Source organism: Rhinolophus sinicus, chromosome 17, assembly GCF_057876585.1.
Source record: "Rhinolophus sinicus isolate RSI-liver-muscle chromosome 17, RSI-T2T, whole genome shotgun sequence".
In the NCBI taxonomy this organism is placed as follows: Eukaryota; Metazoa; Chordata; class Mammalia; order Chiroptera; family Rhinolophidae; genus Rhinolophus; species Rhinolophus sinicus.
This window is the reverse complement of record NC_142517.1, coordinates 26,043,244-26,056,796: the sequence shown is the minus strand read 5'-3', so window position 1 is coordinate 26,056,796 and position 13,553 is coordinate 26,043,244. Positions and strand designations below refer to the sequence as shown.

At 41.2% G+C, this 13,553-nt stretch overlaps 1 protein-coding gene across 1 annotated transcript in view; it reads left to right on the top strand.

Annotated features, from left to right (window-relative positions):
* Positions 1 to 11,583: 11,583 nt before the first annotated feature.
* The window catches only part of PLCH1 (phospholipase C eta 1), a 185,646-nt gene continuing 183,676 nt past the window's right edge, over positions 11,584 to 13,553 (top strand). The window contains exon 1 of the mRNA XM_088793945.1: positions 11,584 to 11,865. The gene's annotated coding sequence lies outside the window, so the exon portion shown is untranslated. The remainder of the gene's footprint in view (positions 11,866 to 13,553) is intronic.

Below are 13,553 nucleotides of genomic sequence, written 5' to 3'. Positions count from 1 at the left end.
ATGTTAATTCAGATGGAGGCTGAAGTGGCTATGAAAACAAAAATAGATGGCCTTCTGTAACAGCTGCTGAGGCACAGGAAATTTATTTATGAAACTCTTACTGTTCTCCTGGCCTCTGGAAATTTTTTGATGGTAATTGTAATATACACAAGGCTGTAATTATTACAGCCTTTACAGCCTTGGCCCCAATTAAACTTTAAAGGTACAGTCCGAATTGCACAACTAGCAGGAATCGGATTAATAATGAACGACACTTGAGTGCTTCCAATGGGAATTGGATGGGCCATATTAAAGTAGTAGTAATACTAATAATAATAATTATAATACCAGTAAATAGAATCCATCTTATGGTCAGATTGTGAAAACTGAAGAGGAGAATGGTTGTGCCTTCAAACTATAATGTGATGCTAGATGCAAAATACAGAAAAGTGGGGCAGCAAAACTTGGATCATGACAGTGTGCAGGTTAGAAATGATCCAGAGTGGTTTTTTTGTTGTTGTTTTTTGTTTTTTTCTTTTCTTAATGACGACCATGAGACCTGACTGTCTCCAATTTACCTGTCTAACTTTTTTGAGAAAAATTCAGCGTTGACTTCCTTCTGAGGAAGTCTTGCAACACCTCAGTGGTCCACCATTTCAGCAAAACAAATAACAGCACTAAGACTTCTTAGGCATGAGCTTTCCTAGCACCATGGGACCACATTATCCAACCAAGAGGTTGGTCACTAATTCATCCTTACGATTGATTTATGACCAAAAGGGGGGAGTGTTGACGAAAAGGAGTCCACATTCTAAACCTGACAAGCTCAGGGGAGGCCAGCATAGCGGGCCCTACAAACTCAGAGACCAAATGTAACCACATAGGATGGTCTGAACATAAAAATTCCTAACTAAAAGCGGGTCATGGCAGGTAGTCACGTTCTAGGCCTGTAGTTTCCTTGACAGAGGTCAATCTTGACCTTAAGTGAGCCTGTCTATTGTCTTTTTGCATCTAAGATAACATGCCTTTGAAATGTCAGGGTAATCTTCTTTTCCAGACCACTCAGGGTACAACCTCTATGCCAGAGCACGAGACCATAGAACCCCTCATTCTTATCTTGTTTCCTACACACCATCTCTATGTGCTGCAAATGTTAATTATTAACTATCCTGTACTGATGTAGGAACATTCCTCTGTGAGTCCCCAAATGATGTAGGGGACTTTGAGTGAGTGCGTTAGTGCCGGGATCGTGTCTCGTGAGACCTTAGAATGGAAACACGGACCCAGGAGAGGCAAAGAGTTTTAAAAAGACGATAGTTTATTGAAAGCAAAGGGTCAGAGATCCGGAGCAGGAGAGAGTCCTGAATGGGGATGCCCAGTGACTGAGGCAAAAGCTCTTACTTTTATACCTTCCGTTGCCTGCTTGGGGAAGGGGGCTGGAGCCTTCTAATGGATTTCGTCTATCAGGTTTGTCCTGTTTGCCCATCCTGAAGTGATTAACGAAATAACCCATTCCTATCTATCAGATCTGCTCCTTTGTTGGCCAAAAGGGATTTATGAGATAATTTATTAACATCAAAGCGCGTTCTCATGTCTTTGTCCTGGAGTGAAGGAGACATTCCAGAACCTGGAGTTTCAGGATATGGCTGCCTTTTGCTTATTCTACCAGGGACCTTCCTATCTACCTAACGACATGCTAACTAACCTGTCTCAGAACCCAACAATGTAAAACAAGTATGTGTCTCTCTATTTTTCTTTTTATCCAATCCCAGAGATTCCCACCCATCTTTGCTTTCTCTGGCCCCCTTAATCTACCTACCACCAATGGAGTTCATGTAACCCTCCATATGTCTCCCTGTTTTATTGTAATATAGAAAATAAGCTGCCAAAACTGCCATTCTCAGGAGCATTTTCTCAATCGCTTGAGATTTTGTTTCATATAAATATCACATTTAAAAATGGATCATGTAAAACTGTTATTGTCTATTGGTGAGATGATTAGCCTTACATTTTTTTTTCTCCATAGGCCAAATACATTTCAATAAGTAGATTTTGATAGCATTTAAAATCTTTAATAGGCTGCCAATAACATTAAAAATAATTGACATTTTTAAAGCTCAGTTTGTACTAGGCATTTTGCTAAGAGCGTCACATGTATTGGTCTTATGTAGTTATTTTGGAGGCATATATTTCTTACAGTAACAAAGATTATAGCACTGCAACAATGTGTTAATTTATGAATTTAAGTATTTTAGTGAATTTCCCACATTCCTGAATAGATAAAAGATTGCGAAAATATTAATAATTGTTGAAACTGGTTACTAAGACATAGGGCTTCATTATAGGATTCTACTTTCGTGCGCCTATGAAAATTTCCCTGATAAAAAGTGAAAAAGACAAAACAAAATGAAACTCTCCAGATGGGGGGGAAAAAAGATTGGTGGCACTTGCACTGATTCAGCCTCCCCCCACCCCCACTCCCCTGGTTCTTCCTGATGTACTCAGGAGGTTTCTCATTAAAAAAAAAAAAAAATCTCTGTCATATACATATGAATCTTTACAAAGGTGTTTATGTCTTTCTTTGATGGCCAGTTCAGGTGGGGGTACTGTAGGGAATACCCACTCTTTTTATCTGCCAGAATCCCTTCCTACCCTCCTCTGGGGAACAAATCTTCCCTATGTTACCTTCTGAGAGTTTTGCAGCTGCTACTCATACTGTCCCACCTCCCTGGCTATGGGGATGGGCGTGTAATCAGGGACTGGCTACACATATACTGTACTTGTTGCTGACCACACTAATTGATCCATGGATGGACACATGACCTGAACCAGGTCAATTAGAATCCTTTCCTACAATCTTATTCACAAAGGTAAAAAGCAGGAAGTCCTCTCTTTCCTCTGGGATCATGCACCGAGATGATGGAAGCCTGGAGCTGTCCCTGGTAATGCTTTCCCCACCCTCACCAGCCTATAGAAGAAGCTCACATGTGAGTACTCAACAAATATGTCTTGTAAGAGGGATAGCTTCTCCTTGATAATGATTAAGCTCTTTGATCATTCTCTTGACTTCTTGGTGTATTCAGTGAAACAGGGATAATATTCATCTTCACTCTCTTCATGGATATAACTTAAAGATTATTGTTGATTAAATTTGAGTATCTTTAATATGGTTAGTTTTGCAATTCAAAGCACCATTTTTGTACAGCTCTAAAAATCTGCTTCTAACATGCAGATTCCTAGTGCAGTTTTTTAAGAAACCCCTTACGATATGCAGCACAGCAGGCCCACCACAAGGTGCATCAATCATCTTACCATGTATCAGGAAGCTTTTACAGGATTTTCTGTGATCCTGGTGTCAGTGCACATTCTGTATCAAGGCAGAGGTGATATGTAGAAATCTGGCAGCTATTTAGAGGGGAGGCCAGGCAGTGCTGTGCCAGTATAATTAATGAGAGTCATCGCTCTGGAAGTGAGAGGAGAGTGGGGGTTGGGAAGGATGTCTTTCACCAGTCAATGGCATTTAAGAAAAATCGGTGCTTTCACAGCCCTTTTACTGCTGGGAGGAGGGTAGGTCAAAGGACCGCTGTAAAGGGCTTTCTGTAACTCACTGCACGGATGGAGGTCCTCCGTGTACAGAAACAGGGAGGATTCAATCCCAGACTTTTCAGCTGGGCTGATTTCAATCTTGAATTGAGGTACCAGCAGGAGTCCCTTATATTTGGTAAATCGTTACTAAAAGATTATAGCTCTTGTGACCAAGAGACCATTAAAAAATGTACTTCACTACCATATAAGACATATAGCTCAAAGAAGTATTAAACCTAGACCCCATTTTTTCCAATTCCCCTGTAACCAGTGAAGTAAGAGGGTATTATTTGTTTTGTTTTTCTATTGACTTTTTGGTAACCATGGAAAGGCTTGTGTAACTTAGAGAGGCTGTTTATTACCCACTGTCTAATCCCTTTGTTATTATTCCCCCTGATTGTCACAAGCAGGGAAAAATAGTTCTGTTCTGCTTCCAAAACCTTAGCGATGTAACAACAATATTTTCTTGGTTTTAGTTAATGATTTTTCTCTGATTCTTGGTATTAAAAAAAGACTCAGGGGGGAAAACTACATTAAAAGATTTATGGATATGTACGTATGTCCTAAGACCATGCTTAAATATGATTCACACCAACTTCAGATGGGTTACCTTTGGTGAAGAAGAGAGGAAGAAAGGGTTTTAGCTGTTATCTGTTATATTTTATTTAAAAAAGAAGGGGTAGGGGGAGCAAGAGTATTATATGGGTGGTTGTTTTTGGTAGGTTTGAAATATTGCATAATTAAAAAAATTAAATTTCACAATATTATAGACCTTAAAATTGTCAAAATAAAGAATGCATAGCAAACAAGTGCTCTTGTTACGAATTTTGTGTCTGAGTTTATTTCAGCATGTGCATCTATGGTTGGTTTTTCAGAGATGAGAAAGATACACACAGGAGGTGGAGGGAGATAACTTCCCTGGTTGTGTGTGGGGTTGTCTTGGTCTCTCTCTCGTTTTTATTTTTTTTGGCCTTCCTATTCACCAAGGAGATTACCAGCCAAACAAATTTCCAGAAAGCTCTTGTCTACAAAGCAAAAGACAATTTGGGTGTAGAAGTATTATCTCTTTAATTTCTGATGAATTGGGGATTTGTGTGAGCATATTAAAAAAAAAAAAAAAAAGGAAATATGGGGAAGTTTCTTTCTATGGAGCCAAAACACCTTATATGTCTTTCCAAACTGATTTCTTCCTGCTACCCTGGCAGGAAGAAATTCAAGTGACTATTCTGGTGGCTTTTCCTTTATTTTTTTTGAGTCTAGGTTTGCTTTCAGGATAAAGTTTCTTCTTGCCCATGGTGCTTTGCTGTAACATTGTAATTGCCTCTGTTGAATTGAATAATACAAATGGGTTGTTTCTATGGTATCGGATAAGTGGGATGAAAAGGTGAAACCCTAGATCTTGCGCTGAGAGGTCACGGTGCTATCCGACCCCCCACCTCACCAACACACGCACTCTGTCAGTCAAAGAGTACCCACAGTCAGGCCCGGCTCTTCAAGCTCCGGCACTCATTTGTAACTTCCTGAGCAAATTCACGCATGAAAAAGAAAATTACTTTAGTTTATGTTGTCACTAAGCCCAGAAAATCCCTGCCAACCCCATGCTGCCAGCTTTTCGAGGACCTTCTTATTGGTGGAGAATTTTAAATTGAAGGTGAGTGAGGAGCAGTCCCTCCCAGCCAGGCTTTGAACTAACAATAGGGCAGGTTGAATGAAGGCTGATAAATGTAAGTCCTGGAATCCCGACGCCGGATCACACCGCGGCTGCCGAGGCCAGCGGTAGTCAGAGTTCCAGCAGCGGCACCGGCCTGCGCACTCACCACGTCGGTGCGCTCAATAGATTTCATCGTTTCATCACCGTTTGAGTACCTACTGTGCGCAAACTTTCCTTACCATGGCGGTGCTCTAACTCACCGCGCGTTGCCCGCCTGAATCTACCACCCACTAAATTGATCTGATTGAATAATTGGCCCGTTAACGCTTAGGAGAGAAATCTGGAAAAAGAGACGAGATGGCGGGAGTAAGGGGGAGAAAATAAAAGCAGTTTGTTACCTACACTCGCTCTTCCTCAGTCTTAGCTGTACTTCACTCAAAGCAGGTCTCCTTGGTTACAATGGCATAACAGAGTCTATTTTCTTAGGGGCAATGAGATGGGCGTTTCGGAATGTTCTTTAAGATGTGGTCCTGACACTTTTTACTTTGGTGTAAGCTGTACACAGTTCTCATTCCCTTTGCCCTCTCCTCCAACTTCGTGTCGCCAAACTCCTTTACCTTCCCACCACCGTGGCTTTCTGGGACACAGCCCCAAACTAATTATCAAGGGACTGTCCCTGAGTTTGGGAACCTTGGAAATTTGAGGGGTGGGGGTGGGAAGACTTAATTCCCAGTGCTTCTGGTCCTTGCTTGCTGCGGAACCCAAAGGGGTGCAGGCCTATGGGTCTAGGCCCAGCCCTCGGACCCCTACATCCAGTCGGCGGGGGCCTTTGGAGGCTGCGGTAGCTCCAGTCCACTCTCCTGAGCTCCAGTTCCAGATTTCTGAGGGAGCTGAGGGGCTGGGAGGGAGGGGGCTGCAGAGTGAGCGTGAGGATTTGAATGAGAAAGCAGGTTGTGGCGAAGGCGCCCGGCTCTTCCCACCCCGTCTTGGGGGTTTCTGCTGGCTGCTGGGGAGAAGTTCCTTGGGGGGAAAGGGGGTGAGGGGCTTTTCTGCCCCCCGACAGGGTTTTGGAGTTGGAGTCACAGGAGCCAATAACTCAGAACCCCAGCACTTTGGAGGTTGCATCTCTGCGGAGGACTCTGAAGACTCCTTCACCTACTGAACATTCCAAGTAGAGCAGGTCGGTGCTTTCGGGGAAACGAGGAGGTACTGAGAAAGAGAAAGAGGACTGGCCCGCCAGTCCAGGTGTGCAAGTGAGCAGGTGGCCCGAGTTCCTCTCTGCAGTCGCAGCCGGGCCACGCTCTTTAGGATGGTGTGAATGTTGTGCGTGGGGATCTCACAAGCCTCTGTGCGGAAAACTGGACCACTGCTGGTCTGGGGGTCCCATAATTCAGATCTATGTGGGTGTGTGAGCCTGCGCCAGAACTTAATTCTCAGGTCTCTTGTGGTGGTGGTGGGTGGGGTTTCCCCCGGTGGAGGGTAAAGCATCCTTGCTGGATGCTTCAGCCCCTCGCGGGGTCCCGGGGACTAATCTCTGATCACCAGACGCCGCGGAGAGAGCAGGTCCGCTTTTCCCAGCAAGGGGAGTGCGGTGTCTATTACACTTGGGGAGTTTCACGGTTCTTCCTGCGCTCGGTGACCCCACTCAGGACCCTCTCGAAGAAGACCAGGTGCTCCCAGGGCGAGGAGGATTTACTCCATTGCTTTTTCCTGGAATAAACGAGGGGCACCGGAGCGGCGCCGGGAGGTGGAAGCAGGTTGCGGCCGCGCACTTTGCGCCTGCGCGGGGTTCCCATAGCGACGGGACCGCGAGTCCGAGACGCCACCCCGCGCGCCCCAAAGCCCTGTTCCTTGTGGAGCGTCTGCGCCGCCCTGTCTCCTCCTCCCTGGGACTTTTTCTTTGTTGTTTGTAACTCGGAGTCAGTTTGTGATCACATTTTTGACCTTAGGAGTTCAGCATTAAAACAATAACCAGCTAAATTGAAAAAGAAGACATTTCCCCACCCCGCGCGGCGACAGTACCATTTTGATCTTAGACGCGAGAAAAATGGTGAGAAATTGCTTATTGATACAGTAACCGAGACACTCCCTTCCTTTCTAGCCCATGAAAGTGGAGACAAATAAAGTATATTTACTTCCTGGTGAGGCGTTTAAAAAAAATTCAGTCAGGTGCTTGCCCTTGAGCAGTAAGAGGACAGACGTATCCTCATTTCCGCAGGTGGAGAGCGGGGCACGTATAACACAAACCCACAGCACCCGTATCTCCTCCTGGCATGTGTACGAGAAGGAGATGCGCTCCAAAATGGACCAAAGTAAAATGCCAGTGAAAAGACACAAAGGCTATCCAAGGAGATTGTTTTTCCAGTTGCTCCGTCGTTTTGGTCATTCCTGGGGTTAATCTTCTAAATCTTCTGCAGGGAATGTTTCAAGAAGCCTTGAGCAAACCACCAGTCAGATTTCTCAAGACTTCTATTAGGAGAGTCATTTTTCCTTTTCGTAAAATTGTGTCTTGATAGCTCCATCGCCCTTTCAAAATCCCATTTGTTTACACACAGATTAGCATTTGGCAAGAGTACACATACCCCTTAAGGGTTATGTAGAAGGAACTGTAGCTTCTTCTTGCTCCTTTTTCTTAGGTTGCATCAATGTGTGGCAGCGTGATTGCTATACCTAGTTGCTATTAAATAAACATTGGTTAGAGTTAATGTAACTGCTAGTAAAGGGTTAAAATAGAGTTATTCTTCCTGGAGTAAAGAGTGGCATAAAAATACCTTAGATCAAGTAATATGAGCACTGTCTTGCTCTATTCTATTTTTAAATAATTTGCCTTCAAGAATAGCAAACGTTTATTGGTGGTAGAAGTTTTCAGACAATATCCTTCTATCAGCAAATGAAGTCAACATAATATTACTTTTCAGATGATTAGCAAATAACAGGCTGTTAAAGTTATCTCTCCCATCCCATTCATTATAGTAAATGCCTAGACATTATGCAATCCATCTAAGTGGAATGTTAAAAAAAAAAAAAAGTTGCATTAAGTTTTTTCCCTTTTCTCACAATTGAAAAAAAATATAAAAACTCTTAATTTTCAGGTTCAGATACTTTGTGACCCTATTTGGTGGCTTGTAACTGGCTCCAGTTCCCTAATTCTCAGTGACATGTGTTTCTGCTGGTTCCAGGAGGTAAACTGCAGTTTAGCAGATCCTGGGATAATGAGCCTGGGAGTGCTTGGAGGGAGGCTGGGGAGAGGCAGTGGGAATGAGACAAAGGGAGTGAAGGTTGATGGGCAGAGCCAGGATTTATAGCTGCACCAAATTCTTCATAAAAACTGTTAAAGTCATTGCTTCTGTTTGATATATTTTCCCACATTATCAACATCAACTAAATTCTTTTCAGAATTAGTCTTCTACATAATTATAAGGATAAACTTATAAAAATAGAATATGATAAAGGTGCTTTATGTTAGGGTGTCATCCTATACTGGGAAAACTTAAATGTTTTCTGCTTGATTAATTCATTTAGTCAACAAATATTTATTGAAAACCAATTATATGTAAGACAAGATAAATAAATCCAGATTGCTGCCCTCAGTGAACTAAGAGTTGTGAGTTCTGAAATAATTCTAATGCTTTTCAGGATTTCAGGGTCCTGTTAAGAATAGTTGATTTAGTGCCGAGCAATCAGATTTCTAGATTCAGAAACAAATGCTTAAACTTTGATTAGAAAAAAATCCTGAACGTTGTTTTTGAGTGTTTTAGGTAAGAGTCCTTCTCTCTTTATATTTGGTAGAAAGCATTGTATGCACCTATATTCTTATATTTTTGTAGTACAGACTCAGCGCTAAAACCTAGTCTTGGCAAGTGTAGCTCTTGAGTTTGAGAGGAACAGAGAAACCCTGTAATTCTCAGGTTTCTTAGATAAAGATAAGGTGTGTGATTCAGTAGTCCTTTGTTCTGGCTCCATGTTGCAGGACATAATAAACCTCCTTCGCTCCCTTCTAAGAATAGTGTTGGTCTGCCCGCTTAAAGGATCATGACTGTTATTTCTCTGAGCAAAATCAGAAGGGGGATATAAAATTATGATAGATGGAGAAAAGGAATATAATAGGGCATTTAAACATTGTTTAACTTTTGAGCTGGAATAACTTCTAGGCATTTTTAGTGAATTTAGACTATTGAAATCCATTACAGCCATGACAAACCTGGCCTAATATTGACCAAGGTTGACAAACGTTTTCTCCTGTCATTCCTAGGACATAGAAGGTTAGGGAGACTGGAGTCTCCTTCACCACCTCATGAGTCAACTAACAACTATCAGCTCAGAGAAGCTTGCTGAAGGGCATCCCTGTTTGGTTATTGCTCTTTGTCTAGGAAAATCAGACTCAGCTGTGAATTGTGGACCAACTGGTGCAGAACTCATTACTTTGAACAATGCCTCCTCGGCCTGGGAAGCGTGTTCTCTCTTCTCGCTCATAGGAGCTTATTCCAGGCTGGCTTTGCTCACAGGGAAAATCATTTAGACACAGTTCAGTGGACACTTACTCACATCTCTTTGACACCCGTGACCATTTTTGTTTAGGGAGAAATCCAGTACTGCTGGGATAGGGTGTGCCGAATTAGAAGTGCATTTGAAGAGCCCCGTGAAGAAGTTTACACAGCTTTATGTTATTATCATCAAGGTCTCTGTCTTCTGTGCTTCAAAGTAAAAGAGGGCAGGATGGATGGTGAAGGGACAACTAAGAAAACTTTTATAGCAAAGTTAAAAACATTCTCACCAAATTTGAGTGTTGGATGCACTAAGCTACATGTCTGTTTAAAACTGTCATGAAATTACAGAGCAGAAAAACACATCTACTGTGTTTGTTATAGAAATCAGCAAACCAAGGCCCAAAGTCGCTAAATGATTTTCTTAAAGTCAGTGGCAGAACTGGGATGAAAATGCCAAGGTTCTGATTTCTAAGGATCCTGTTTCCAGGAAGTCTAGGGTGGGCAGGTATGAAATCCTTGCTCTAGACTTGGTATTTGCAACCATATGGAATTACTGTAGTTGTAGGTATAAAATGGCTAAACATCAGCAATGTTATATGATTTAATCTGATTTTGTTGAGTGGAATTGACAGTGGGCACCTTCTGATTACATGTTTAGTTATAAGCATGTGTGTGTCATGAGAACGTATGTGGTACACATCTATAAATACAAAATGTCTTTCTTAGCACCTGTTTTGGCCTGAGGGATTCTGGCATTTAATACAAGGGGGATCTAATAGAAGGGGGAACAGTTTTTCTGGATATTGTCCAGTAAATACCAAGGAGTTCTGGAAGAAAAGGAGGAAATGAACATTAATTCATTACACCATGTGCCTGGGCATTCACTTTTTGTCACTTTAAAAGTCAATCAAGATATGCAGGAATTTTTATCCCATGTTACTGATGAGGCTCGGAGAGGTTAGTTTTTTTTCAAAATTCACCACTCCATCCAAAGTAGACAGGTGGAAATGTTTTCTGATCAGCTTTTTGGTGAGTGGAGAAGTTGCATTTCCTATATGGAGGTTAGGAGGTTATAAATTTAGGCCTGGTTCCAGAAAAACATTCAAGACTTTGTTTATAAACTGTGTTGGCTATTTGTTTGGAAGTGAGTGGTGATTAGGTTCTCTTTTACAGATGCTTTTCCACATCAAAGTGGCCCACGGATCACTTCTGAATTGTCAAACTGCGGAGGGTCTAAGAGAACCCCTCCCTCGTGATTTTGATGTGATTTCTGGCATCCCAAGACTTAGATATTGGTTTTATCTTATACAAACTTTGCTCACTTATTTTTCTTGAAATACTATTGAGGGACTTACTGCTGGATAGAACAGATCGTGTCTTCCTGTAATGTTTTTCAAATTGGAGACCCAAATCACTTGGATAGTTGCTAAAAATTTCTAAGGTTATGCCAGAAACTGGACTTTTGTCGCTCCTCACACTGCTCTGCTGTGGTGTTGGGAAATTGAAATTGGACTGTACTGAACTTGTTTCAGATTTGCAGTGTTTTTGAGCTGGTTTCTCCAGGAAGAAATGAAGACTTGGGTATGCCCACACTCACACAACTGAGTCTCAACATTGCCAGAAAACGCGGGACCTAGTGTGCTGCGCAGCACACAACTTAAAAGCATGCTGGACTCCACTTTGGAATTCAGCCTCAGCTTCATTCGCTGCTGGAAGGCTCTCTTCTCTGGGTTTTCCTCTTCATGAGTTTTTCTGTGGCTTATCCCACTAGCAAGCCTCTTTTCTCAATGGCTGATTCTGAATTGAACAAGGGACTTCAATGAGCCTGTGCAGCCAGTCGGGTGCCTGTTAAATTGCTACTGGAAGGCAGAAGGATCTAGTTTAATGCTAGCATGTATGAGTTACTGATTAACAGATCTAAGGCAGTCATGGTTTCTCTTTCATCTGCCTTCATTTCCTTGTTGCTAGTCCACAAGAACCAAACATTTGAATTCAGTTTCCCACTTCACTCTTCTCTCCCTCTTCATTTAATTGGAGGGGCCTCTGGACCTCAGAACAGGTCTCCATGGAGTGCTAATGGAACCTCTGCAAAAATACCCCTGGTGGGAACTTTGAAGATCTCTGTGGTTTTTTCAGGGGTCAGAATCCTGGACCAGCAGTTAAGTGAGTTGATTTGCCGTGTAATCTTGTGCAACTTAGTTCTCTAGATCTCCTATGTCTTTCTGCCAAACAGCTCTCTCTTAACTTTGGGTGATACTGAAGATAAATTTATTTTCTTAAAAAAGGTTTCTTTATACAAACGAGTAAGGTGTTCATATAAGGAATTAGGATTATGTAAAGACAATTTGATTTTTGTTTCAGGTTAAAGACTATTGGTTCCATACAGCCATTTGTGTAAAAGAGAAAAAAAGGGAGGGTTTCTTGTATGCATATAGACTATCTTCTGCAATGGTACAGAAGAAACTAACAATGTTGATTGCTGGGAGACTGATACCAGAGGTAAATTATTCGTTGTATAACCTTTTGTGCCATTTGAATGTTGAACCTTCGACTTAATAAATAAAATTAAAGTAAAAAAGAGAATACTTGTATTTCAATAATGAAGAAATAAATAAGTAACCTCCTCCTGGCGCCTAAGTGGTGGAAGTAGGAAACTGAGAAGCAATTTTAAAGAAAACAAAAACAATTCTCTTTCTTACTGTCTTTTTAAATCTCACCCAATTTCACATTTAGTAATTTTTTTTCACTCTCAGTCATTTTTAAAAGCAGTGTTCTTTAAGCTTTCCTGGATTTTCATAACAGGACTGCAGAGATTTTTTTGATTTTTCATATTTTTCTTCCCTCTCACAAAGCATCAGCTATTGGCTGCAGCCAAATTCAGTGGGCCAATGGGAATCAGACTCACCCCACTCCTGAGGAACTAAACCCATCTTATGTTGTCAGTGTGTTTATAATAAAGTCTAGAAAGTTTCTTTTTCTGCTCCCACACTGTTTTTTTTTTTTCCCATGGAGAAATCTCTGTAATGTGATTATTCTTTTATTTTCCTGAGCAGTGTCTGAATGTGAATGCCAGAGGAATCTTTTCTTCTCAAATTGAAAAAGAAAAACAGTTTGTGTTCAAATGTTTTATTCTGAACCACAGCTTTTCTTGTTTTCAATAGGTTGTGAATTGGGAGTATTTTTCTGTTTACTGGGTAAGTCATTAAAATACAGTCTTAGAAGAGAGTAAACACAAACTGTGTACCAACTTCTTTTTCACTCATCAAAAGAGAAATGTGAAATCTATTATTTAGTGTCCAAGTTTCAGTCCAAATCAAAAACTCAAGTTGAGACCAGTTCTCAGCACATGCTTAAAAATTTCTCATCTCAAATTTGTAAAGTAAATAAAAAAGCATATATTTTCCTCCCAGATTTCTTCTTATTGCTATGTTGCTTTTTATTTGTTGGAAGATAATAACTGAATAGATCATACAATCTAATGCTTAAATTTTTTTAAAGCTTAAAAGGTCATTTAGTGAGTATTGCCTCTCAACCTCTGTCCCTGAGCCATCCAGTTCTTTCTCTAATAGACCAACAGTGAACAGTGTTACTAGTCTCTTATATATTTTTTCAAAGATACACAAACACACACACACACACACACACATACATACACACACACAGAGGCGTGCATGAGTGTGCGCGTGTGCAAACACACATGGATGCTTTTTTCCTTCTTTTAAAAATCAAATAGTGGTACACCATCCCCATGATTCTGTATTTTTTCTTTTAACAGTATATCTTGTATATGATTCCATATCAACATATAGAGCTTCTTAATTATTTTCTTTTATTTTTTAAAAGCAGTTTTA